The sequence below is a fragment of the Hemiscyllium ocellatum genome, chromosome 46 (assembly GCF_020745735.1).
Source record: "Hemiscyllium ocellatum isolate sHemOce1 chromosome 46, sHemOce1.pat.X.cur, whole genome shotgun sequence".
Classification (NCBI taxonomy): Eukaryota; Metazoa; Chordata; class Chondrichthyes; order Orectolobiformes; family Hemiscylliidae; genus Hemiscyllium; species Hemiscyllium ocellatum.
Window position 1 is genome coordinate 15,821,419 of NC_083446.1, and position 27,946 is coordinate 15,849,364.

At 54.4% G+C, this 27,946-nt stretch overlaps 1 non-coding gene across 1 annotated transcript; it reads right to left on the reverse strand.

Annotated features, from left to right (window-relative positions):
* Positions 1 to 17,528: 17,528 nt before the first annotated feature.
* On the reverse strand, positions 17,529 to 17,601 carry trnar-ucg (transfer RNA arginine (anticodon UCG)). Its single transcript has one exon. It is a non-coding gene; the product is annotated as a tRNA-Arg (tRNA).
* Positions 17,602 to 27,946: the final 10,345 nt, after the last annotated feature.

Here is a 27,946-nt window from a genome sequence, read left to right on the forward strand (position 1 = left end):
CACAGTCTCCCTGACCCACTCTCACTCACTCCATCACCCTCATCCTGACCCCCTCACATTCACTCCATCACCGTCACCCTTGACCCCCTCACACTCACTCCACCTCCATCACCCTGAACCTCTCGCACTCACTCTATCACTGTCTCCCTGACATCCTCACACTTGCTCCACCTCCATCACCCTCACCCCCTCACAATCACTCCAACGCCATCGCCCTAACACTTTTACACTCACTCCATCACCCTCACCCTGACCCCCTCAAACTCACTCCATCACCATCACCCTGAACCCCTCACACTCACTCCATCACTGTCACCCTGACCCTCTCACACTCACTCCAGCACGGTCACCCTGACTCGCTCAACTCACTCCGTCACCATCACTCTGACCCCCTCAAACTCACTCCATCACCATCACCCTGAAGCACTCACACTCACTCCATCATTGTCACCCTGAACCCCTCACACACAGTCAATCACTGTCACCCTGACGCTGTCACACACGCTCCACCTCCATCACCCTGACCCCCTCAAATTCACTCCATCACCATCATCCTGACCCACTCACACTCACTCCATCACTGTCACCCTGACCCCCTCACACTCATTCCATCACCGTAACTCCAACCCTCTAACACTCACTCCGTCACCGTCCCCCTGACTCGCTCACACCCTCCATCACCGTCACCCAGATCTGCCTTACACTCACTCCATCACCGTCACCCTGACACCCTCACATTCATTCCATTACCGTCACTCTGACCCTCTCATACTCACAATCACTCCATCACCGTTACCCTGACACCCTCACATTCATTCCATTACCGTCACTCTGACCCTCTCACACTCACAATCACTCCATCACCGTCACCCTGACCCTCTCACACTCACTCCATCTCCACCAGCCTGACCCCCTCACACTCACTCCATCACTGTCACACTGACCCTCTCACACTCATTCCATCACCCTGAACCCTTCACACTCACGAAATCACCGTCATCCTGAACTCCTCACACTCATTTCATCACCATCACCCTGAACCCCTCACACTCACTCCATCACCGCCACCCTGAAACACGCACACTCACTCCTCTGTCACCTTGACCCCCTCAAACTCACTCCAGCAGCATCACCCTGACACCATCACACTCACTCCTTCACTGTCACCATGACCTGCTACTCACTCCATCTCCGTCACCCGGACTCCCTCACACTCACTCCATCTCCGTCAGCCTGACCCCCTCACACTACCTCCATCACTGTCACCATGACCCCCTTGCTCTCACTCCATCATGGTCACCCTGACTCCCTCACTCTCACTCCATCTTCGTCACCCTAAACCCCTCACATTCACTCAATCCCCTCACACTGACCCCTCACACTCAATCCATCACCGTCACCCTGAACCCCTCACACTCACTCCATCATCGTCACCCTGAACCCCTCACACTCACTCCATCTTCGTCACCGTGAACCCATCACACTGATTCCATCAACCACGCCCTGACCCTCTCACACTCACTCCATCACTGTCTCCCTGACCCACTCCATCACCGTCATCCTGAACCCCTCACACTCACTCCATCACTGTCTCCCTGACCCTCTCGCACTCACTCCATCACCGTCACCCTGACCCTCTCACACTTACTCCATCACCATCACCCTGACTCCTTCGCACCCTCCATCACCGTCACCCTGACACCCCTCACACTCACTCCATCACCGTCATCCTGACCCCCTCAAACTCACTCCATCACTGTTACCCTGACCCCATCACACACTCCATCCACATCACAGTGAACCACTCATATTCACCCCATCTCCGTCATCCTGACACCCTCAGAATCCCTCCATCACCATTGAACTGATCCCCTCACACTCACTCCATCACTGTCTCCCTGACCTCTTCACACTCGCTCCATCACCGTCACTCTGAACCCCTCACACACTCCATCCCCATTACACTGACAAGCTTACATTCACTCCATCACCGTCACCCTGGCCCACTCACACTCACTCCATCACTGTCGCCCTGACCCCACACACTCGCTCCACCTCCATCACCCTGAACCCCTCACACTCACTCCATCACTGTCGCCCTGACCCCGTCACACTCGCTCCACCTCTTTCACCCTGACCCCCTCACAATCACTCCAACACCATCGCCCTGACCCTTTCATACTCACTGCATTACCGTCAAACTGACCCTCTCACACTCACTTCATCACCGTCTTCCTGACCCCCTCACACTCACTCCATCACTGTTACCCTGACCCCATCACACACTCCATCCACATCACAGTGAACCACTCATATTCACCCCATCTCCGTCATCCTGACACCCTCAGAATCCCTCCATCACCATTGAACTGATCCCCTCACACTCACTCCATCACTGTCTCCCTGACCTCTTCACACTCGCTCCATCACCGTCACTCTGAACCCCTCACACACTCCATCCCCATTACACTGACAAGCTTACATTCACTCCATCACCGTCACCCTGGCCCACTCACACTCACTCCATCACCGTCACACTCACCGGCTCACAATCACTCCATCACTGTCACCCTCACCCCCTCACACTCATTCCATCACCGCCACCCTGAAACTCGCACACTCACTCCACCTCCATCACCCTGACTCCCTCACACTCACTCCATCACCATAACCCTGACTCCCTCGCACTCCCGCCATCACCGTCACCCTGACTCCCACACACTCACTCAATCACAGTCTCCCTGACACCTTACACTCACTCCATTACTGTCACCTTGACCCCCTCACACTCACTCCATCTCCATCACCCTGAACCTCTCACACTCATTCCATCACCGTCACCCTGAAAAATTCACACTCGCTCCATCACTATCAACCTGACCCTCTCACATTCACTCCATCACCGTCTTACTGACCCCCTTCCACTCACTCCATCACTGTCACCCTGAGCCCCTCACACTCGCAGTCGCCCTGAACCCCTCACAAACACTCCATCACTGTCACCCTGACCCCTCACACTTGCTCCATCACCTTCGCCCTGACCCCCTCACACTCACTCAATCACTGTCACCCTCACCCTCTCACACTCACTCCATCTCCGTCACCCAGACCCCTCACAATCACTCCATCACCGTCAACCTGACCCTAACACACTCAATCCATCACGGTCACACTGGGCCCCTCACACTCACTCCAGCACCGTCGCCCAGACCCCCGTCCACTGACTCCATCACCGTCACCCTGACACCCTCACACTCGCTCCATCACCCTGACACCCTCACACTCATTAAATCACCTTCACCCTGAACCCCTCCCACTCACTCCATCACTGTCGCCCTGACATCGTCACACTCGCTCCACCTCTTTCACTCTGACCCCCTCACAATCACTCCAACACCATCGCTCTGAACCTTTCATACTCACTGCATCACCGTCACACTGACCCTCTCACACTCACACCATCAACATCATGCTGATCCGATCACACTCACTCCATCAGCGTCACCCTGACGTCCTCACACTCACTCCATCACTGTCACCCTGACTCCCTCACACTCACTTCATCACCGTCTTCCTGACCCCCTCACACTCACTCCATCACTGTTACCCTGACCCCCTCACACACTCCATCCACCTCACAGTGAACCACTCACATTCACCCCATCTCCGTCATCCTGACACCCTCAGAATCACTCCATCACCATTGCACTGACACCCTCACACTCACTCCATCACTGTCTCCCTGACCTCTTCACACTCGCTCCATCATCGTCACTCTGAACCCCTCACACACTCCATCCCTATTACACTGACAACCTTGCATTCACTCGACCACCGTCACCCTGGCCCACTCACACTCACTCCATCACCATCACCCTGACCGGCTCACAATCACTCCATCACTGTCACTCTCACCCTCTCACACTCACTCCATCACTGCCACCCTGAAACACGCACACTCACTCCACCTACGTCACCCTGACTCCCTCACACTTACTCCATCACCATAACCCTGACTCCCTCGCACTCTCGCCATCACCGTCACCCTGACGCCCACACACTCACTCAGTCACAGCCTCCCTGACACCTTGCACTCACTCCATTACTGTCACCCTGACCCCTCACACTCGCTCCATTTCCATCACCCTGAACCTCTGACACACACTCCATCACCGTCACCCTGAAAATCTCACACTCGCTCCATCACCATCAACCTGACCCTCTCACATTCACTCTATCACCGTCATCCTGACCCCCTACCACTCACTCCATCACTGTCACCCTGACCCCCTCACACTCACTCCATCACAGTCGCCCTGAACCCCTCACAATCACTTCATCACTGTTACCCTGACCCCCTCACACTTGCTCCATCACCATCTCTCTGACTCCCCTCACACTCACTCAATCACTGTCACCCTCACCCTCTCACACTCACTCCATCTCCGTCACCCTGGCCCCTCGCAATCACTCCATCACCGTCAACCTGACCCTCTCATACTCAATCCATCACGGTCACCCTGGGCCCCTCACACTCACTCCAGCACCGTCGCCCAGACCCCCTTCCACTCACTTCATCACCGTCACCCTGACACCCTCACACTCGCTCCATCACCGTCACCCTGACACCCTCACACACTTTCCTCATTCCTGATGAAGGGCTTCAGCCTGAAACGTCGAATTTCCTATTTCTTGGATCCTGCCTGACCTGTTGTGTTTTAACCAGCAGATGCTCTGATCTCAAGCATCTGCAGACCTCACTTTTTACCCTCACACTCACTCCATCACTGCCTCCCTGACTCACTGCATTACCGTCATCCTGAACCCCTCACACTCACTTCATCACTGTCTCCCTGACCACCTCGCACTCATTTAATCACTGTCACCCTGAACCCCTCACACTCACTCCATCTCCGTCACTCTGACCCTCCCACACTCGCCCCATCGCCGTCACCTTGACTCCCTCACACTCAATCCATCACCGTCACACTGACCCCCTCAAATTCGCTCCACCTCCATCAGCTTGACCCCCTCAAACTCACTCCATCACTGTCACACTGAACCCCTCACATTCACTCCATCTCTGTCACCCTGACACCCTCACACTCACTCCATCACTGTCTCCCTGACCCCCTTCACACTCACTCCATCACCGTCACTCTGAACCCCTCACACACTCCACCTCCATCATGCTGACAACCTCACAAACGCTCCATCACCGTCACCCTGACCTCCTCACACTCACACCATCACCGTCACCCTGACCCCCCTCACACTCACTCCATCACTGTCACAAAGAACCACTCATATTCACCCCATCCCCGTCATCCTGACACCCTCAGAATCCCACCATCACCGTTGCACTGAACCCCTCGCACTCACTCCATCACCGTTACCCTGAACCTCTCACACTCACTCCATCTTCGTCACCCTGACATCCTCACTCTAGCTCCAACACTGTCACCCTGACCCTTTCACATTCAATCCATCGCCGTCACCCTGACCCCCACACACTCGCTCCACCATTGTCACCTTGAACACCTCACACTCACTCCACCTCCGTCACCCTGACTCCCTCACATTCGCTCCATCACCATCACACTCACTCCATCACTGTCACCCTGACCCCCTGACACTCGCTCCATCACCATCTCCCTAGCCCCCTCACTCAGTCAACCACTGTCACCCTGACACCGTACACTCACTCCATTACTTTCACCCTGACCCACTCACACTCGCTCTATCTCCATCACCCTGAACCTCTCACACTCACTCCATGACCGTCACCCTGACAACCTCACACTCACTCCATCACTGTCACACTGACCCTCTCACACTCGCTCCACCTCCATCACCCTGAACCCCTCACACTCGCTCCATCACAGTCGCCCTGAACCCCTCACACTTGCTCCATCACCGTCACACTGACTCCCTCACAATCACTTCATCACGGTCACCCTGACCCCCTTACACTCACTCCATCACTGTCACCCTGACCCCCTGACACTCGCTCCATCACCGTCTCCCTGGCCCCCTCACTCAGTCAACCACTGTCACCCTGGCGTTCTCACACTCACTCCATCTCCATCACCCTGACTCGGTCACACCCTCCATTACCGTCACACTGACACTCTCACACTCGCTCCACCTCCATCACCCTGAACGCCTCACACTCGCTCCATCACAGTCGCCCTGAACCCCTTACACTCACTCCATCATCATCACCCTGACATCCTCACTCGAGCTCCAACACTGTCACCCTGACCCTTTCACATTCAATCCATCGCCGTCACCCTGACCCCCACACACTCGCTCCACCATTGTCACCTTGAACACCTCACACTCACTCCACCTCCGTCACCCTGACTCCCTCACATTCGCTCCATCACCATCACACTCACTCCATCACCATAACCCTGACTCCCTCGCACTCTCGCCATCACTGTCACCCTGACTCCCAAACACTCACTCAATCACAGTCTCCCTGACACCGTACACTCACTCCATTACTTTCACCCTGACCCACTCACACTCGCTCTATCTCCATCACCCTGAACCTCTCACACTCACTCCATCACTGTCACACTGACCCTCTCACACTCGCTCCACCTCCATCACCCTGAACCCCTCACACTCGCTCCATCACAGTCGCCCTGAACCCCTCACACTTGCTCCATCACCGTCACACTGACTCCCTCACAATCACTTCATCACGGTCACCCTGACCCACTCACACTTGCTCCATCACTGTCTCCCAGACCCCCTCACACTCACTCCATCACCGTCACCCTGACCCTCTCACACTCACTCCAGCACCGTCACAAGACCCCCTTCCACTCACTCCATCACTGTCACCCTGACACCCTCACACTCGCTCCATCACCGTCACCCTGACTCGGTCACACCCTCCATCACCGTCACCTTGACACCCTCACACTCGCTCCATCACCGTCACTCTGACCCTCTCACATTCACTCCATCACAGTCTCCCTGACCTACTCTCACTCACTCCATCACCGTCACGCTGCGTCCCTCGCATTCACTCTACCACCGTCACCCTGACCTCCTTACACTCACTCCATCACCGTCACCCTGACACCCTCACACTCACTTCATCACCGTTACACTGACCCCCTCACACTCGTCCATCACTGTCACCCTTAACCCCTCACACTTGCTCCATCACCTACTCTCTGACCCTCTTGCACTCAGTCCATCACTGTGAGCCTGAAACACGCACACTCACTCCACTTCCGCCCACCTGAACCCCTCAAACTCACTTCATTTCCGTCAACTTGACCCCCTCACACTCACTCCACCTCCGTCACCCTGACTCCCTCACATTCTCTCCATCACCATCACACTCACTCCATCACCATAACCCTGACTCCCTCGCACTCTCGCCATCACTGTCACCCTGACTCCCAAACACTCACTCAATCACAGTCTCCCTGACACCATACACTCACTCCATTACTTTCACCCTGACCCACTCACACTCGCTCTATCTCCATCACCCTGAACCTCTCACACTCACTCCATCACTGTCACACTGACCCTCTCACACTCGCTCCACCTCCATCACCCTGATCCCCTCACACTCGCTCCATCACAGTCGCCCTGAACCCCTCACACTTGCTCCATCACCGTCACACTGACTCCCTCACAATGACTTCATTACGGTCACCCTGACCCACTCACACTTGCTCCATCACCGTCTCCCAGACCCCCTCACACTCACTCCAGCACCGTCACAAGACCCCCTTCCACTCACTCCATCACTGTCACCCTGACACCCTCACACTCGCTCCATCACTGTCACCCTGACTCGGTCACACCCTCCATCACCGTCACCTTGACACCCTCACACTCGCTCCATCACCGTCACTCTGACCCTCTCACATTCACTCCATCACAGTCTCCCTGACCTACTCTCACTCACTCCATCACCGTCACGCTGCGTCCCTCGCATTCACTCTACCACCGTCACCCTGACCTCCTTACACTCACTCCATCACCGTCACCCTGACACCCTCACATTCACTCCATCACCGTTACACTGACCCCCTCACACTCGTCCATCACTGTCACCCTGACCCCCTCACACTTGCTCCATCACCTACTCTCTGACCCTCTTGCACTCACTCCATCACTGTGAGCCTGAAACACGCACACTCACTCCACCTCCGCCCACCGTGCCCCTCAAACTCACTTCATTTCTGTCAACCTGACCCCCTCACACTCACTCCAGCACCTTCACTCTGACCCCTCACACTCGCTCCATCACTGTCTCCCTAACTCACTCCATCACCGTCATCCTGAACCCCTCACACTCACTCCATCACTGTCTCCCTGACCTCCTCATACTCGCTCCACTTAAATCACCCTGAACGCATCACACTCGCTCCATCACTGTCACCCTGACCCCCTCACTCTTGCTCCATCACCATCACGCTGTCACCCTGACACTCGCTCCACCACTGTCGCCCTGACCCCCTCACTCTTGCTCCATCACAGTCGCCCTGAACCCCTCACACTTGCTCCATCACCATCACACTGACCCCCTCACAATCACTTCATCACGGTCACCCTGACCCTCTCGCACTCACTCCATCACCATCAGCCTGAAACACGCACACTCACTCCACCTCCGTCAGCCTGAACCCCTCAAACTCACTTCATTTCCGTCAACCTGAACCCCTCACACTCACTCCAGCACCTTCACCCTGACCCCTCACACTCACTCCATCACTGTCTCCCTGACTCACTCCATCACTGTCACCCTGACCCCCTCACACTCGTTCCATCACAGTCTCTCTGACCCACTCTCACTCACTCCATCACACTCATCCTGACTCCCTCACACTCACTCCGTCACCGTCACCCTGACCCCCTCAGACTCGCTCCACCTCCATCACCCTGAACCCCTCACACTCACTCCATCACCGTCGTGCTGACCGTCACATTCACTCCATCACCGTCACCCTGACCCCCTTACACTCACTCCATCACTGTCACCCTGACCCCCTGACACTCGCTCCATCACCGTCTCCCTGGCCCCCTCACTCAGTCAACCACTGTCACCCTGGCGTTCTCACACTCACTCCATCTCCATCACCCTGACTCGGTCACACCCTCCATTACCGTCACACTGACACTCTCACACTCGCTACATCACCGTCACCCTGGCCCCCTTACACTCACTCCATCACTGTCACCCTGACCCCCTGACACTCGCTCCATCACCGTCTCCCTGGCCCCCTCACTCAGTCAACCACTGTCACCCTGGCGTTCTCACACTCACTCCATCTCCATCACCCTGACTCGGTCACACCCTCCATTACCGTCACACTGACACTCTCACACTCGCTACATCACCGTCACCCTGGCCCCCTTACACTCACTCCATCACTGTCACCCTGACCCCCTGACACTCGCTCCATCACCGTCTCCCTGGCCCCCTCACTCAGTCAACCACTGTCACCCTGGCGTTCTCACACTCACTCCATCTCCATCACCCTGACTCGGTCACACCCTCCATTACCGTCACACTGACACTCTCACACTCGCTCCATCACCGTCACCCTGGCCCCCTTACACACACTCCATCACTGTCACCCTGACCCCCTGACACTCGCTCCTTCACCGTCTCCCTGGCCCCCTCACTCAGTCAACCACTGTCACCCTGGCGTTCTCACACTCACTCCATCTCCATCACCCTGACTCGGTCACACCCTCCATTATCGTCACACTGACACTCTCACAATCACTTCATCACGGTCACCCTGACCCCCTTACACTCACTCCATCACTGTCACCCTGACCCCCTGACACTCGCTCCATCACCGTCTCCCTGGCCCCCTCACTCAGTCAACCACTGTCACCCTGACACCGTACACTCACTCCATTACTTTCACCCTGACCCACTCACACTCGCTCCCCCTCCATCACCCTGAACCTCTCACACTCACTCCATCACCGTCACCCTGACAACCTCACACTCACTCCATCACTGTCACACTGACCCTCTCACACTCGCTCCACCTCCATCACCCTGATCCCCTCACACTCGCTCCATCACAGTCGCCCTGAACCCCTCACACTTGCTCCATCACCGTCACACTGACTCCCTCACAATCACTTCATCACAGTCACCCAGACCCCCTTACACTCACTCCATCACTGTCACCCTGACCCCCTGACACTCGCTCCATCACCGTCTCCCTGGCCCCCTCACTCAGTCCACCACTGTCACCCTGGCGTTCTCACACTCACTCCATCTCCATCACCCTGACTCGGTCACACCCTCCATTACCGGCACACTGACACTCTCACACTCGCTCCACCTCCATCACCCTGAACCCCTCACATTCGCTCCATCACAGTCGCCCTGAACCCCTTACACTCACTCCATCATCATCACCCTGACACCCTCACACTAGCTCCAACACTGTCACCCTGACCCTTTCACATTCAATCCATCGCCGTCACCCTGACCCCCACACACTCGCTCCACCATTGTCACCTTGAACACCTCACACTCACTCCACCTCCGTCACCCTGACTCCCTCACATTCGCTCCATCACCATCACACTCACTCCATCACCATAACCCTGACTCCCTTGCACTCTCGCCATCACTGTCACCCTGACTCCCAAACACTCACTCAATCACAGTCTCCCTGACACCGTACACTCACTCCATTACTTTCACCCTGACCCACTCACACTCGCTCTATCACCGTCACCCTGACAACCTCACACTCACTCCATCACTGTCACACTGACCCTCTCACACTCGCTCCACCTCCATCACCCTGAACCCCTCACACTCGCTCCATCAGTCGCCCTGAACCCCTCACACTTGCTCCATCACCGTCACACTGACTCCCTCACAATCACTTCATCACGGTCACCCTGACCCACTCACACTTGCTCCATCACCGTCACCCTGACCCTCTCACACTCACTCCAGCACCGTCACAAGACCCCCTTCCACTCACTCCATTACTGTCACCCTGACACCCTCACACTCGCTCCATCACCGTCACCCTGCCTCGGTCACACCCTCCATCACCGTCACCTTGACACCCTCACACTCGCTCCATCACCGTCACTCTGACCCTCTCACATTCACTCCATCACAGTCTCCCTGACCTACTCTCATTCACTCCATCACCGTCACGCTGCGTCCCTCGCATTCACTCCACCACCGTCACCCTGACCTCCTTACACTCACTCCATCACCGTCCCCCTGACACCCTCACATTCACTCCATCACCGTTACACTGACCCCCTCAGACTCGTCCATCACTGTCACCCTGACCCCCTCACACTTGCTCCATCGCCTCCTCTCTGACCCTCTTGCACTCAGTCCATCACTGTGAGCCTGAAACACGCACACTCACTCCACCTCTGCCCACCTGAACCCCTCAAACTCATTTCATTTCCGTCAACCCGACCCCTCACACTCACTCCACCTCCGTCACCCTGACTCCCTCACATTCGCTCCATCACCATCACACTCACTCCATCACCATAACCCTGACTCCCTTGCACTCTCGCCATCACTGTCACCCTGACTCCCAAACACTCACTCAATCACAGTCTCCCTGACACCGTACACTCACTCCATTACTTTCACCCTGACCCACTCACACTCGCTCTATCACCGTCACCCTGACAACCTCACACTCACTCCATCACTGTCACACTGACCCTCTCACACTCGCTCCACCTCCATCACCCTGAACCCCTCACACTCGCTCCATCAGTCGCCCTGAACCCCTCACACTTGCTCCATCACCGTCACACTGACTCCCTCACAATCACTTCATCACGGTCACCCTGACCCACTCACACTTGCTCCATCACCGTCACCCTGACCCTCTCACACTCACTCCAGCACCGTCACAAGACCCCCTTCCACTCACTCCATTACTGTCACCCTGACACCCTCACACTCGCTCCATCACCGTCACCCTGCCTCGGTCACACCCTCCATCACCGTCACCTTGACACCCTCACACTCGCTCCATCACCGTCACTCTGACCCTCTCACATTCACTCCATCACAGTCTCCCTGACCTACTCTCATTCACTCCATCACCGTCACGCTGCGTCCCTCGCATTCACTCCACCACCGTCACCCTGACCTCCTTACACTCACTCCATCACCGTCCCCCTGACACCCTCACATTCACTCCATCACCGTTACACTGACCCCCTCAGACTCGTCCATCACTGTCACCCTGACCCCCTCACACTTGCTCCATCGCCTCCTCTCTGACCCTCTTGCACTCAGTCCATCACTGTGAGCCTGAAACACGCACACTCACTCCACCTCCGCCCACCTGAACCCCTCAAACTCATTTCATTTCCGTCAACCCGACCCCTCACACTCACTCCACCTCCGTCACCCTGACTCCCTCACATTCGCTCCATCACCATCACACTCACTCCATCACCATAACCCTGACTCCCTCGCACTCTTGCCATCACTGTCACCCTGACTCCCAAACACTCACTCAATCACAGTCTCCCTGACACCGTACACTCACTCCATTACTTTCACCCTGACCCACTCACACTCGCTCTATCTCCATCACCCTGACAACCTCACACTCACTCCATCACCGTCACCCTGACAACCTCACACTCACTCCATCACTGTCACACTGACCCTCTCACACTCGCTCTACCTCCATCACCCTGAACCCTTCACACTCGCTCCATCACAGTCGCCCTGAACCCCTCACACTTGCTCCATCACCGTCACACTGACTCCCTCACAATCACTTCATCACGGTCACCCTGACCCGCTCACACTTGCTCCATCACCGTCTCCCAGACCCCCTCACACTCACTCCATCACCGTCACCCTGACCCTCTCACACTCACTCCAGCACCGTCACAAGACCCCCTTCCACTCACTCCATCACTGTCACCCTGACACCCTCACACTCGCTCCATCACCGTCACCCTGACTCGGTCACACCCTCCATCACCGTCACCTTGACACCCTCACACTCGCTCCATCACCGTCACTCTGACCCTCTCACATTCACTCCATCACAGTCTCCCTGACCTACTCTCACTCACTCCATCACCGTCACACTGCGTCCCTCGCATTCACTCCACCACCGTCACCCTGACCTCCTTACACTCACTCCATCACCGTCACCCTGACACCCTCACATTCACTCCATCACCGTTACACTGACCCCCTCACACTCGTCCATCACTGTAACCCTGACCCCCTCACACTTGCTCCATCACCTATTCTCTGACCCTCTTGCACTCACTCCATCACTGTGAGCCTGAAACACGCACACTCACTCCAACTCCGCCCTCCTGAACCCCTCAAACTCACTTCATTTCCATCATCCTGACCCCCTCACACTCACTCCAGCACCTTCACTCTGACCCCTCACACTCACTCCATCACTGTCTCCCTGACTCACTCCATCACCGTCATCCTGAACCCCTCACACTCACTTCATCACTGTCTCCATGACCTCCTCATACTCGCTCTACTTACATCACCCTGAACGCATCACACTCACTCCATCACTGTCACCCTGACCCCCTCACTCTTGCTCCATCACCATCACGCTGTCACCCTGACACTCGCTCCACCACTGTCACCCTGACCCCCTCACACTTGCTCCATCACAATCTCTCTGACCCACTCTCACTCACTCCATCACCCTCATCCTGACTCCCTCACACTCACTCCGTCATCATCATCCTGACCCCCTCACACCCACTCAATCACAGTCTCTCTAACCCACTTTCACTCACTCCATCATCCTCATCCTGACTCCCTCACACTCACTCCATCACAGTCACCCTGACTCGCTCACACTCGCTCCACCTCCATCACCCTGAACCCCTCACACTCGCTCCATCACAGTCGCCCTGAACCCCTCACACTTGCTCCATCACCGTCACACTGACCCCCTCACAATCACTTCATCACGGTCACTCTGACCCACTCACACTTGCTCCATTAACGTCTCCCTGACCCCCTCACACTCACTCAATCACTGTCACCCTGACACTCTCACACTCACTCCATCAGCGTCACCCTGACTCTTCAAACTCACTCCATCGCCGTCGCACTGACAACCTCACATTCACTCCATCACCGTCACCCTGACCCCCTTAGACTCACTCCATCACTGTCACCCTGACCCCCTCTCACTCACTCCATCACTGTCAACCTGACCGCCTCACTCAATCAATCACTGTCATCCTGGCGCTCTCACACTCGCTCCATCAATGTCACCCTGACCGTCTCACATTCACTGCACCACAGTCTCCCTGACCCACTCTCACTCACTCCATCACCGTCACGCTGCATCTCTCGCATTCACTCCACCACCGTCACCCGGACGCCCTTACAGTCACTCCATCGCCGTCACCCTGACACCCTCACACGCGCTCCATCACTGTCACCCTGACCCTTTCACATTCACTCCATCACCGTCACCCTGACTCCGAAATGCTCGCTCCATCATTGTCACCCTGAACCCCTCACACTCACTCCATCACCGTCATGCTGACTCCCTCACACTCGGTCCATCACTGTCACCCTGACTCCCTCAATGTCAGTCCATCACTGTCACCATCACTCCCTCACACTCGCTCCATCACCGTCACAATGAACCCCTCACATTCACTCCATCTCCGTCTCCCTGACCCTCTCACACTCACTCCATCACTGTATCCTTGACTCACTCCTTCACCGTCATGCAGAATCCCTCACACTCACTCTATCACTGCCACCCTGACCCCCTCACACTCGCTCCATCACCGTCACTCTGAACCCCTCACACACTCCATTTCCATCACACTGACAACCTCGCACTCACTCCATCACCGTCACCCTGACCCCCTCACACCCACTCCATCACCGCCACCCTGGCCCACTCACACTCACTCCATCACCGTCACTCTGAAGCCCTCACACACTCCATTTCCATCACACTTGACAACCTCGCACTCACTCCATCAACGTCACCCTGACCCCCTCACACCCACTCCATCACCGCCACCCTGGCCCACTCACACTCACTCCATCACCGTCACTCTGAAGCCCTCACACACTCCATTTCCATCACACTTGACAACCTCGCACTCACTCCATCAACGTCACCCTGACCCCCTCACACCCACTCCATCACCGCCACCCTGGCCCACTCACAGTCACTCCAGCGCCGTCGCTCTGGCCCCCTCGTACTTGCTCCATCACCATCACGCTGACCCCCTCACACTCGCTACATCACCGTCACTCTGGCCCCCTCACACTCACTCCATCACCATCGCCCTGACCCTTTAACACACACTCCATCACCGTCACACTCAACCCCTCACACTCAGTCAATCACTGTCACCCTGACGCTCTCACACACACTCCATCTCCGTCAACCATGACTCCTGCACACTCGCTACATCCCTGTCAAACTGACCCCCTCACAATCATTCCATCACCGTCACCCTGACCCCCTCACACCCACTCCATCACCGCCACCCTGGCCCACTCACACTCACTCCATCACCGTCACTCTGAAGCCCTCACACACTCCATTTCCATCACACTTGACAACCTCGCACTCACTCCATCAACGTCACCCTGACCCCCTCACACCCACTCCATCACCGCCACCCTGGCCCACTCACAGTCACTCCAGCGCCGTCGCTCTGGCCCCCTCGTACTTGCTCCATCACCATCACGCTGACCCCCTCACACTCGCTACATCACCGTCACTCTGGCCCCCTCACACTCACTCCATCACCATCGCCCTGACCCTTTAACACACACTCCATCACCGTCACACTCAACCCCTCACACTCAGTCAATCACTGTCACCCTGACGCTCTCACACACACTCCATCTCCGTCAACCATGACTCCTGCACACTCGCTACATCCCTGTCAAACTGACCCCCTCACAATCATTCCATCACCGTCACCCTGACCCCCTCACACCCACTCCATCACCGCCACCCTGGCCCACTCACACTCACTCCATCACCGTCACTCTGAAGACCTCACACACTCCATTTCCATCACACTTGACAACCTCGCACTCACTCCATCAACGTCACCCTGACCCCCTCACACCCACTCCATCACCGCCACCCTGGCCCACTCACAGTCACTCCAGCGCCGTCGCTCTGGCCCCCTCGTACTTGCTCCATCACCATCACGCTGACCCCCTCACACTCGCTACATCACCGTCACTCTGGCCCCCTCACACTCACTCCATCACCATCGCCCTGACCCTTTAACACACACACCATCACCGTCACACTCAACCCCTCACACTCAGTCAATCACTGTCACCCTGACGCTCTCACACACACTCCATCTCCGTCAACCATGACTCCTGCACACTCGCTACATCCCTGTCAAACTGACCCCCTCACAATCATTCCATCACCGTCACCCTGATCCCCTCAAACTCACTCCATCACCTTCGCCCTGACCCACTCACATTCACTCCATCACCATCACCCTGACCCCCTCACACTCACTCCATCACAGTCGCCCTGAACCCCTCACACTCGCTCCAACACCGTCACGCTTTCCCCCTCACACTCACTCCATCACCATCGCCCTGACGCACTCACACTCACTCCATCACTGTCAGCCTGACCCCCTCACAAACACTCGATCACCATCACCCTGATCCCCTCACACTCGCACCATTACCATTTCACTGACCCCCGCACACTCACTCCAACAATGTCATCCTGACGCTCTCACACTCACTCCATCACCATCACAATAAACCCCTCACATTCACTCCACCGCTGTCACCCTGACCTCCTCACACTCTCTCCACCTCATTCACCCTGAACCATGCGCACTCACTCCACCTCCGTCAACCTGATCCCCTCACACTCACTCCATCACGGTCACCCTGACCCACTCACACTTGCTCCATCACTGTCTCCCTGACTCGGTCACACCCTACATCACCATCACCCTGACACTCTCACAACCTCCATCACCCTGAACCCCTCACACTTACTCCAACACAGTCGCCTTGAATCCCTCACACTCAAGCCATCACCGTCACGCTGCATCCCTCGCATATCACTCCACCACCGTCACCCTGACCCCCTTACACTCACTCCCACACACACACTCAATTACAGTCTACCTGACCAATGACCTGCTTTCATCGGAAAATCTGCAGAAGTACTGGTACACCGATATGTTTGCTGAAGAAGATAACCATTCCGTGAGTGGGAATAGGATCTGGGCCACGGTGCTCAGAGTAACGGGGCAGAAGTATGACATTTTCACAACGAATTGTAACTCTTTTGAGGAGCTCATGCACATTTCCGTCCAACAGAGGGAGAGACCCGAGACTGACAGAAGTGTCCGTTGTGGTGAGCTGAAATTTGAAATGGACAATAGAACAGAGACAAGTTTTAAATGCAGAAGCGCCATCCCGACAAGGACTTCATTGGGGAGCGTCAAGGCGGACCACGTTTAAAGCGAGACGTCCCCCACGAGCCAGGTAGGACTCGAACCTACAATTTTCTGATCCGAAGTCAGACGCGTTATCCATTACGCCACCGGCCCAAACGACACGTCCAGTGCCGGCCGCATGTCGATATGTAATGTCATTGACTATCACGGACTCAGAATTACAAAGGTGAACAAGCAGCGAAGATAATCGCCAACACTGCTTCACTTCGAAGCATCCAATTTGTGAAGCAGTGCCTTTCACTGGCAAAGGAGAAACATTTGTCCTCAGCTGCCTGCTTCAGGGTCGGCTCCTTCTCTGCTGGAAGTTTCCATCGTTTTATTCACAGTCACGACGCGATTTCATGATCAACTCCAGTGAAAAAGTGTCTTGGTGTCGTCCAAGCAAGACCCTGCAGAAACGCAACGAGAGACCTCGGGTCATTTCGAGCTCAGGGTGTGGAATAAGACGAGATGCGTGACAGCTTTTATTGACGCCGCCACTTCACTGCCAATTAGCGGCTCAAAACGAGCCGTTGTGAGCATCAGCTTGATTTGTACCTTCCTGCAGAGCATTTGCTAAACAACATCAGATAGATCCCATCCGGCGCAGGGATTTTTTCACACTCTGCAGTATTTCTAATAACTCTTCCTTGTGAACCTCAGTCTCTTCTAAGTCTAGACCCAATTATCTCTGTATCAGCCTCGCCAACATTTTCAATTTCTGTAGCATATACTGTCGAAAACTGTTTACTTAGTGCTTCCCCTATCTCCTCTGACTCCACACACAACAACCGGCTATACCCCAATGGATTTCTAATCCATCGCCTTAACCACTCGGCCATGACTACAGACGAACCTGCTCATCTCATTGAAAGCTCTCGCTGACGCGATGGGCTCAAGGCTTCCATCTTCTTTCATACCTTTGCTGTCATTTGGAAGGTGCTAGACACCATTGTAAAAGAACAAAAGCACAAAGTTAGGAAAAGATATTTGCAGCCAAACTTAGTCGAAATTATTTATCATCCTCTGTATCAGCCTTAGGTTAACCCTGATCCTATCCGCCAACAACTTCTCATGTCTCCTCCTGGCTCTTCTCAGCTCTCTTTTTAGGTCTTTTCTGACATCGTTGTGACCCTTGAGCGCTCCAACTGAGTTTTCACATTTTGTCCTAACAGAAGACTTCTTGTTCTTCTTGACCAGGTTTTCCTCTTCCTCAGTGAACCATGGCTCACGCGTTCTATATCTTCCTCCCTGCCTGACAAGTACATACTTATCTAGGACACACAGGAGCTTTTCCTTGAATAATCTCCACATTTTTAATGTGCTCAGCCCCTGCAGTTTCCTACACCATTCTACGCTTCCTAAATTTTACCTCATTGCATCGTAATAAGCTCCTCATTGCAAAGTGCTCACCTACTTCCAAATCTAAAACCTGGCCAGGCTCGTTACGCACTACTAAATCTTTGATTGTATGTCAAAAGCTCTACTCATTGGATTTCATTAACACGTGCAGTATGATACATTGAACTGCAGTATGCAGTTTGTTGCATTGAATGAATATTTGGTTGTCACGTTCAGAGTATTTCATTGAATGAATGAATTTAGTTTGTTTCACTAAATAAATGAGTTAAGGTTGTTTGATTGAATCATTGATTGAAGTTTGATTTCAAGGATTAAATGAATGCATTATGTTTCATTTAATGAAAGCGTGCAGTTTCTTTCGTTTAAACACACTGAATGAATTAGCGAACACTACTCATTGAATTAACAAATGTAGTTTGTTTCACTGAATAATTATGTGCAGTTTGTTTCAATTAATCAATGCGTGGATCTGATGGCATTGAATGAACGAGAGAAGCATGAATGAGAGAATGTGTTATGTTTGATTCATTGAATAAATGTTTGAAGTTTGATTTCATTGATTAAATGAAGCAGTTAGTTTCATTTAATAAAAGCGTTATGCTCCTGACATTGAATACATGGGAGAAGGTCCTCTCACGAATGAATATGTGCAGTCTGTTTATTTGAATGAATGCATGCAGTTAGTTTCTTTGAATGAATTCGTGAAACTGAAGGCACTGAATAAATGAGAGAAACACGACTCATTTAATTAACACTTGCACTTTGCTACATTGAAAGAACGAGTTAAGCTTGAAACATTGAATGAATGAGAGAAGCTATATTGATTTAACACGAGCAGTGTATTTCATTGAATGAATGAGCGCAGTTTGATTCATTGAATTGACGAATGCAGTTGGTTTGACTAAATAAATGACTTAAGTTTTTGTCATTGAATCTACGAATACGTTTGATCCATTGATTCAATCATTGTAGTTTGATTCAATGATTGAATGAATGCACGTTGTTTGATTGAATGAAAGCGTTAAGCTCGAGACATTGAATAAATGAGAGAAGCTCTACTCATGGAATTAACACGTGCAGTCTGTTTCATTCAATGAATGCATACATATTTGTTTCGTTGTCACGTCCGCATTATTTCGTTTAATGAATGAATGCAGTTTGTTGCACTGAATGAATGCGTGCAGTTTATTTCATTGAATGAATTGTAAAGGTTCTACTCATTGGATGAACAGGCGCAGTCTGTTTCATTGAATGAATGAATGCAGTTTGTTTCACTAAATAAATGAGTTAAGTTTGATTCACTTCATCACCGTCACCCTGACTCCCTCACACTCACTCCATCACCGTCACTCTGACTCCCTCACACTTGCTCCAGCACCATCACCCTCACCCCCTCACACTCACGCCATCACCGTCACCCTGACGCTCTCGCATTCACTTAGTCTCCGTCACCCTGACCCTCTCACACACTCTCCATCACTGTCACCCTGGCTCCCTCACATTCTCTCCATCACCGTTACCCTGACGCTCTCACACTCACTCCATCACTGTCACCCTGACCCCCTCACACTCGCTCCACCTCCATCACCCTGAACCTCTCACACTAACTCCATCACTGTGACCCTGACCCCTTCACACTCGTTCCATCACCGTCACCCTGACCTTCTCACACTCACTCCATCACCGTCACCCTGGCCCTCAAACTCACTCCATCACATTCGCCCTGACCCTCTCACATTCACGCCATCACCGTCACCCTGAGTCCCTCACACTCACTCCATAACTGTCACCCTACCCCCTCACACTCACTCAATCACTGTTACCCTGACGCTCTCACACTCACTCCATCTCCGTCACCCTGAACCTCTCACACTCACTCCATCACCGTCACCGTGAACTTCTCACACTCACTCCATCTCCGTCACCCTGACCCTCTCACACTCACTCCATCACCATCACCGTGAACTTCTCACACTCACTCCATCTCCGTCACCCTGACCCTCTCACACTCACTCCATCACCATCACACTGACCCCCTCGCACTCGTTCCATCACCGTCACTCTGACCCTCTCACATTCACTCCATCACCGTCACCCTGGACCGCTCATATTCACTCCACCTCTTTCACCCTGACACCCTCACAATCACTTCATCACTTTCATCCTGACCCCCTCACAGTCTCTCTCCATCACTGTCGCCCTGACCCCCTCACACTCGCTCCACCTCTTTCAACCTGACCCCATCACAATCACTTCATCACCATCGCCCTGACCCTTTCAAACTTACTCCATCACCGTCATCCTGACCCTCTCACATTCACTCCATCACTGTCACCCTGACTCCCATGCACTTGCTCCATCTCGATCACCCTGAACCCCTCACACTCACTCCATCACTGTCGCCCTGACCCCCTCACACTCGCTCCAACTCTTTCACCGTGACCCCCTTACAATCACTCCATCACCGACGCCCTGACCCTCTTACACTCACTCCATCACCGTCACCCTGACTCCCTCACACTCACTCCATCACCTCACCCTGACTCCCTCACATTCACTCTATCACCGTTGCCCTGACGACCTCACACTCACCCCATCACCGTCACCCTGAATTCCTCACATTCACTCCATCAGCATCACCCTGACCCCCTCACTCTCACCCCATCACCGTCATCCTGACCCCTTCACACTCACTCCATCACCGTCGCCCTGGCCCCTCACACTCACTCCAGCACCGTCACCCTGACCCCCTCACACTCACTCCATCACCGTCACCCTGACCCCCTCACACTCACTCCATCACAGTCTCCCTGACCCACTCTCACTCACTCCATTGCCCTCATCCTGAACCCCTCACACTCGCTCCACTTCCATCACCCTGAACCCCGCACACTCATCCCATCGCCGTCACAGTGAACCACTCACATTCACCATCATCCTGACATACTCAGAATCCCTCCATCACCGTTACACTGAACCCCTCACACTCACTTGATCTCCATCACCCTGAACCCCTCACACTCGCTCCATCTCTCTCACCCTGAACCCCTCACAATCACTCCATCACCGGCAACCTGAATCTCTCACACTCACACCATCACTGTCACCCTTACCCTCTCACAATCACTCCATCACCATCACCCTGACTCCCTCACACTCACTCCATCACTGTCACCTTCACCCCTCACACTCACGCTATCACCGTCATGCTGGCCCCCTCACACCTACTCCATCACCGTCGTCCTGACGCCCTCACACTCACTCCATCATCGTCATCCTGACCTCCTCACACTCACTCCATCACCGTCACACTGAACCCCTCGCACGCACTTGATATCGGTCATCCTGACCACCTCACACTCGCTCCACCTCTTTCACCCTGATCCCCTCACACTCACTCCATCACCACCACTCTGAACCCCTCACACTCACTTGATCTCCGTCATCCTGACAACCTCACACTTGCTCCATCAACATCACACTGAACCTCTCTCAATCATACCATCACCATCATCCTGATCCCCTCACACTCACTCCATCACCGTCACCCTGGCCCCCTCACGCTCACTCTAGCACCGTCACCCTGACCCTCTCAGAATCACTCCATCACCGTCACAGTAAAACTCTCACATTCACTCCATCTCCATCATCCTTACACTCTCAGAATCCCTCAATCACCGTTACACTGAACCCCTCACACTCACTCCATCACCGTCTCACTGAAATGCTCACATTCACTCCATCATGTCATCCTGACCACCTCACACTCACTCCATCACTGTCACCCTGTACCCATCACACTCACTCCAGCACCGTCACACTGAACCCCTCATACTCACTCCATCACTGTCACACTGAACTCCTCACACTCACTCCACCTCCGTCACCCTGGCCTTCTCACACTCACTCCATCAACGCTGCCCTGAACCCCGCACACTCACTCCATTAGCATCACCCTGACCCCCTCACTTTCACTCCACCACCATCAGCCTGACCCCCTCACACTCGCTCCACCTCCATCACCCTGAATCTCTCGCACTCACTCCATCACTGTCGCCCTGACATCCTCACACTTGCTCCACCTCTTTCACCCTGACCCCGTCACAATCACTCCAACACCATCGCCCTAACACTTTTACACTCACTCCATCACCGTCACCCTGACCCCCTCACAGTCACTCCATCACCGCCACACTGAAACACGCACACTCACTCCACCTCTGTCACCCTGACCCCCTCAAATTCACTTCATCTCCATCACACTGACCCGCTCACTCTCACTCCATCACCGTCACCCTGCCCCCCTCACGCTCACTCTAGTACCGTCACCCTGACCCTCTCAGAATCACTCCATCACCGTCACAGTAAAACTCTCACATTCACTCCATCTCCATCATCCTTACACTCTCAGAATCCCTCAATCACCGTTACACTGAACCCCTCACACTCACTCCATCACCGTCTCACTAAAATGCTCACATTCACTCCATCATGTCATCCTGACCACCTCACACTCACTCCATCACTGTCACCCTGTACCCCTCATACTCACTCCAGCACCGTCACACTGAACCCCTCATACTCACTCCATCACTGTCACACTGAACTCCTCACACTCACTCCACCTCCGTCACCCTGGCCTCCTCACACTCACTCCATCAACGCTGCCCTGAACCCCGCACACTCACTCCATTACCGTCACCCTGAACCCCTCACTTTCACTCCATCACCGTCACCCTTGACCCCCTCACACTCACTCCATCACTGTCACCCTTGACCCCCTCACACTCGCTCCACCTCCATCACCCTGAACCTCTCGCACTCACTCCATCACTGTCGCCCTGACATTCTCACACTTGCTTCACCTCTTTCACCCTGACCCCGTCACAATCACTCCAACACCATCGTCCTAACACTTTTACACTCACTCCATCACCGTCACCCTGACCCCCTCACAGTCACTCCATCACCGCCACCCTGAAACACGCACACTCACTCCACCTCTGTCACCCTGACCCCCTCAAATTCACTTCATCTCCATCACACTGACACCCTCACACTCACTCCATCACCATCACACTGAACCCCTCACACTCACTCCACCTCCATTAGCCTGAATCCCTCAAACTCACTCCATCTCCGTCACCATCACCCCTCACACTCACTCCATCTCTGTAACCCTGCACCCATCACACTCACTCCATCACCATCACCCTGAACCCCTCACACTCACTCCATTACCGTCGCCCTGAACCCCTCACACTCATTCCACCTCCTTCAATCTGAATCCCTCAAACGCACTCCATCTCCGTCACCCTCACCCCATCATACACACTCCATCAACCACGCCCTGAAATCGTCACACTCACTCCATCTCTGTCACCATGCACCCCCCACAGTTGCTCCATCACCATCTCCCTTACCCGCTCACACTCACTCCATCATTGTCATCCTGACTCCCTCACACTCACTGCATCACCCATCACCCTGACCCTCTCACACTCAATCCATCAGCGTCACGCTGACACCCTCACACTCGTTCCATCACTGTCACACTGACCCCCTCACACGCACTTGATATCCGTCATCCTGACCACCTCACACTCGCTCCACTTCTTTCACCCTGATCCCCTCCCACTCACTCCATCACCATCACTCTGAACCCCTCACACTCACTTGATCTCCGTCATCCTGACAACCTCACACTTGCTCCATCACCATCACACTGAACCTCTCTCAATCATTCTATCACCATCATCCTGATCCCCTCACTCTCACTCCATCACCGTCACCCTGGCCGCCTCACACTCACTCCAGCACCGCAACCCTGAACCTCTCAGAATCACTCCATCACCGAAACAGTAAAACTCTCACATTCACTCCATCATGTCATCCTGACCACCTCACACTCACTCCATCACTGTCACCATGAACCCATCACACTCACTCTAGCACTGTCACCCTGAACCCCTCACACTCACTTCATCTCCATCACCCTGACCCCCTCACACTCACGCCATCACCGTCACACTGAACCCCTCACACTCACTCCATCACTGTCTCCCTGATCCCTTCACACTCGCTCCATCACCGTCACTCTGAATCCCTCACACACTCCATCTCCATCACACTGACAACCTCACATTCGCTCCATCACCGTCACCCTGAACCCCTCACATTCACCCCATCAACCACGCCCTGACCCCCTCACACTCACTCCATCTCTGTCACCCTGCACCCATCACACTCACTCCATCACCATCACCCTGAACCCCTCACACTCACTGCATTACCGTCACCCTGACCCCCTTCCACTCACTCCATCACTGTGACCCTGGACCGCTCATATTCACTCCACCTCTTTCACCCTGACACCCTCACAATCACTTCATCACCATCGCCCTGACCCTTTCACACTCACTTCATCACCGTCATCCTGACCCTCTCACATTCACTCCATCACTGTCAACCTGACCCCCTCACACTCAATCCAACTCCATCACCCTGAACCCCCCACACTCACTCCATCACTGTCGCCCTGACCCCCTCACACTCGCTCCACCTCTTTCAACCTGACCCCATCACAATCACTTCATCACCATCGCCCTGACCCTTTCAAACTTACTCCATCACCGTCATCCTGACCCTCTCACATTCACTCCATCACTGTCACCCTGACTCCCATGCACTTGCTCCATCTCGATCACCCTGAACCCCTCACACTCACTCCATCACTGTCGCCCTGACCCCCTCACACTCGCTCCAACTCTTTCATCGTGACCCCCTTACAATCACCCCATCACCGACGCCCTGACCCTCTCACACTCACTCCATTACCGTCACCCTGTCTCCCTCACACTCACTCCATCACCTCACCCTGACTCCCTCACATTCACTCCATCACCGTTGCCCTGACGACCTCACACTCACTCCATCACCGTCACCCTGAATTCCTCACATTCACTCCATCACCATCACCCTGACCCCCTCACTCTCACCCCATCACCGTCATCCTGACCCCTTCACACTCACTCCATCACCGTCGCCCTGGCCCCTCACACTCACTCCAGCACCGTCACCCTGACCCCCTCACACTCACTGCATCACCGTCACAGTGAACCACTCACATTCATCCATCTCAGTCATCCTGACACCATCAGAATCCCTCCATCACCGTTATACTGAACCCCTCACACTCACTTGATCTCCATCATCCAGAACCCCTCACACTCACTCCATCTTCGTCACTCTGACACGCTCACACTCACACCATCACCGTCACCCTGACCCCCTCACACTCACTCCATCAACCACGCCCTAACCCCCTCACACTCACACCAGCACCGTCACCTTGACGCTCTCAAACTCACTCCGTCTTCGTCAGCCTGACCCTCTCACACTTTCTCCATCACCATCACCCTGGCTCCCTCACACTCACTCCATCACTGTCACCCTGATCCCCTCACACTCGCTCCACCTCCATCACCCTGAACCCCTCAAACTCACTCCATCACCGTCACTCTGACCCTCAAACTCACTCCATCACCGTCGCCCTGACCCCCTCACACTCACTCCATCACCGTCACCCTGACCCCCTCACACTCACTCCATCACAGTCTCCCTGACCCACTCTCACTCACTCCATCGCCCTCATCCTGAACCCCTCACACTCGCTCCACTTCCATCACCCTGAACCCCGCACACTCACTCCATCACCTCACCCTGACTCCCTCACATTCACTCTATCACCGTTGCCCTGACGACCTCACACTCACTCCATCACCGTCACCCTGAATTCCTCACATTCACTCCATCAGCATCACCCTGACCCCCTCACTCTCACCCCATCACCGTCATCCTGACCCCTTCACACTCACTCCATCACCGTCGCCCTGGCCCCTCACACTCACTCCAGCACCGTCACCCTGACCCCCTCACACTCACTGCATCACCGTCACAGTGAACCACTCACATTCATCCATCTCAGTCATCCTGACACCATCAGAATCCCTCCATCACCGTTATACTGAACCCCTCACACTCACTTGATCTCCATCATCCAGAACCCCTCACACTCACTCCATCTTTGTCACTCTGACACGCTCACGCTCACACCATCACCGTCACCCTGACCCCCTCACACTCACTCCATCAACCACGCCCTAACCCCCTCACACTCACACCAGCACCGTCACCTTGACGCTCTCAAACTCACTCCGTCTTCGTCAGCCTGACCCTCTCACACTTTCTCCATCACCATCACCCTGGCTCCCTCACACTCACTCCATCACTGTCACCCTGATCCCCTCACACTCGCTCTACCTCCATCACCCTGAACCCCTCAAACTCACTCCATCACCGTCACTCTGACCCTCAAACTCACTCCATCACCGTCGCCCTGACCCTCTCACATTCACTCCATCACCGTCACCCTGACTCCCTCACACTCACTCCATCACCGTCACCCTGACTCCCTCACACTCACTCCATCACTGTCACCCTGACCCCCTCACACTCACTCCATCACAGTCTCCCTGACCCACTCTCACTCACTCCATTGCCCTCATCCTGAACCCCTCACACTCGCTCCACTTCCATCACCCTGAACCCCGCACACTCACTCCATCGCCGTCACAGTGAACCACTCACATTCACCATCATCCTGACATACTCAGAATCTCTCCATCACCGTTACACTGAACCCCTCACACTCACTTGATCTCCATCACCCTGAACCCCTCACACTCGATCCATCTCTCTCACCCTGAACCCCTCACAATCACTCCATCACCGGCAACCTGAATCTCTCACACTCACACCATCACTGTCACCCTTACCCTCTCACAATCACTCCATCACCGTCACCCTGACCCTCTCACACTCACTCCATCACCATCACCCTGACTCCCTCACACTCGCTCCATCACTGTCACCTTCACCCCCTCACACTCACGCTATCAACGTCATGCTGGCCCCCTCACACCTACTCCATCACCGTCGTCCTGACGCCCTCACACTCACTCCATCATCGTCATCCTGACCTCCTCACACTCACTCCATCACCGTCACACTGAACCCCTCGCACGCACTTGATATC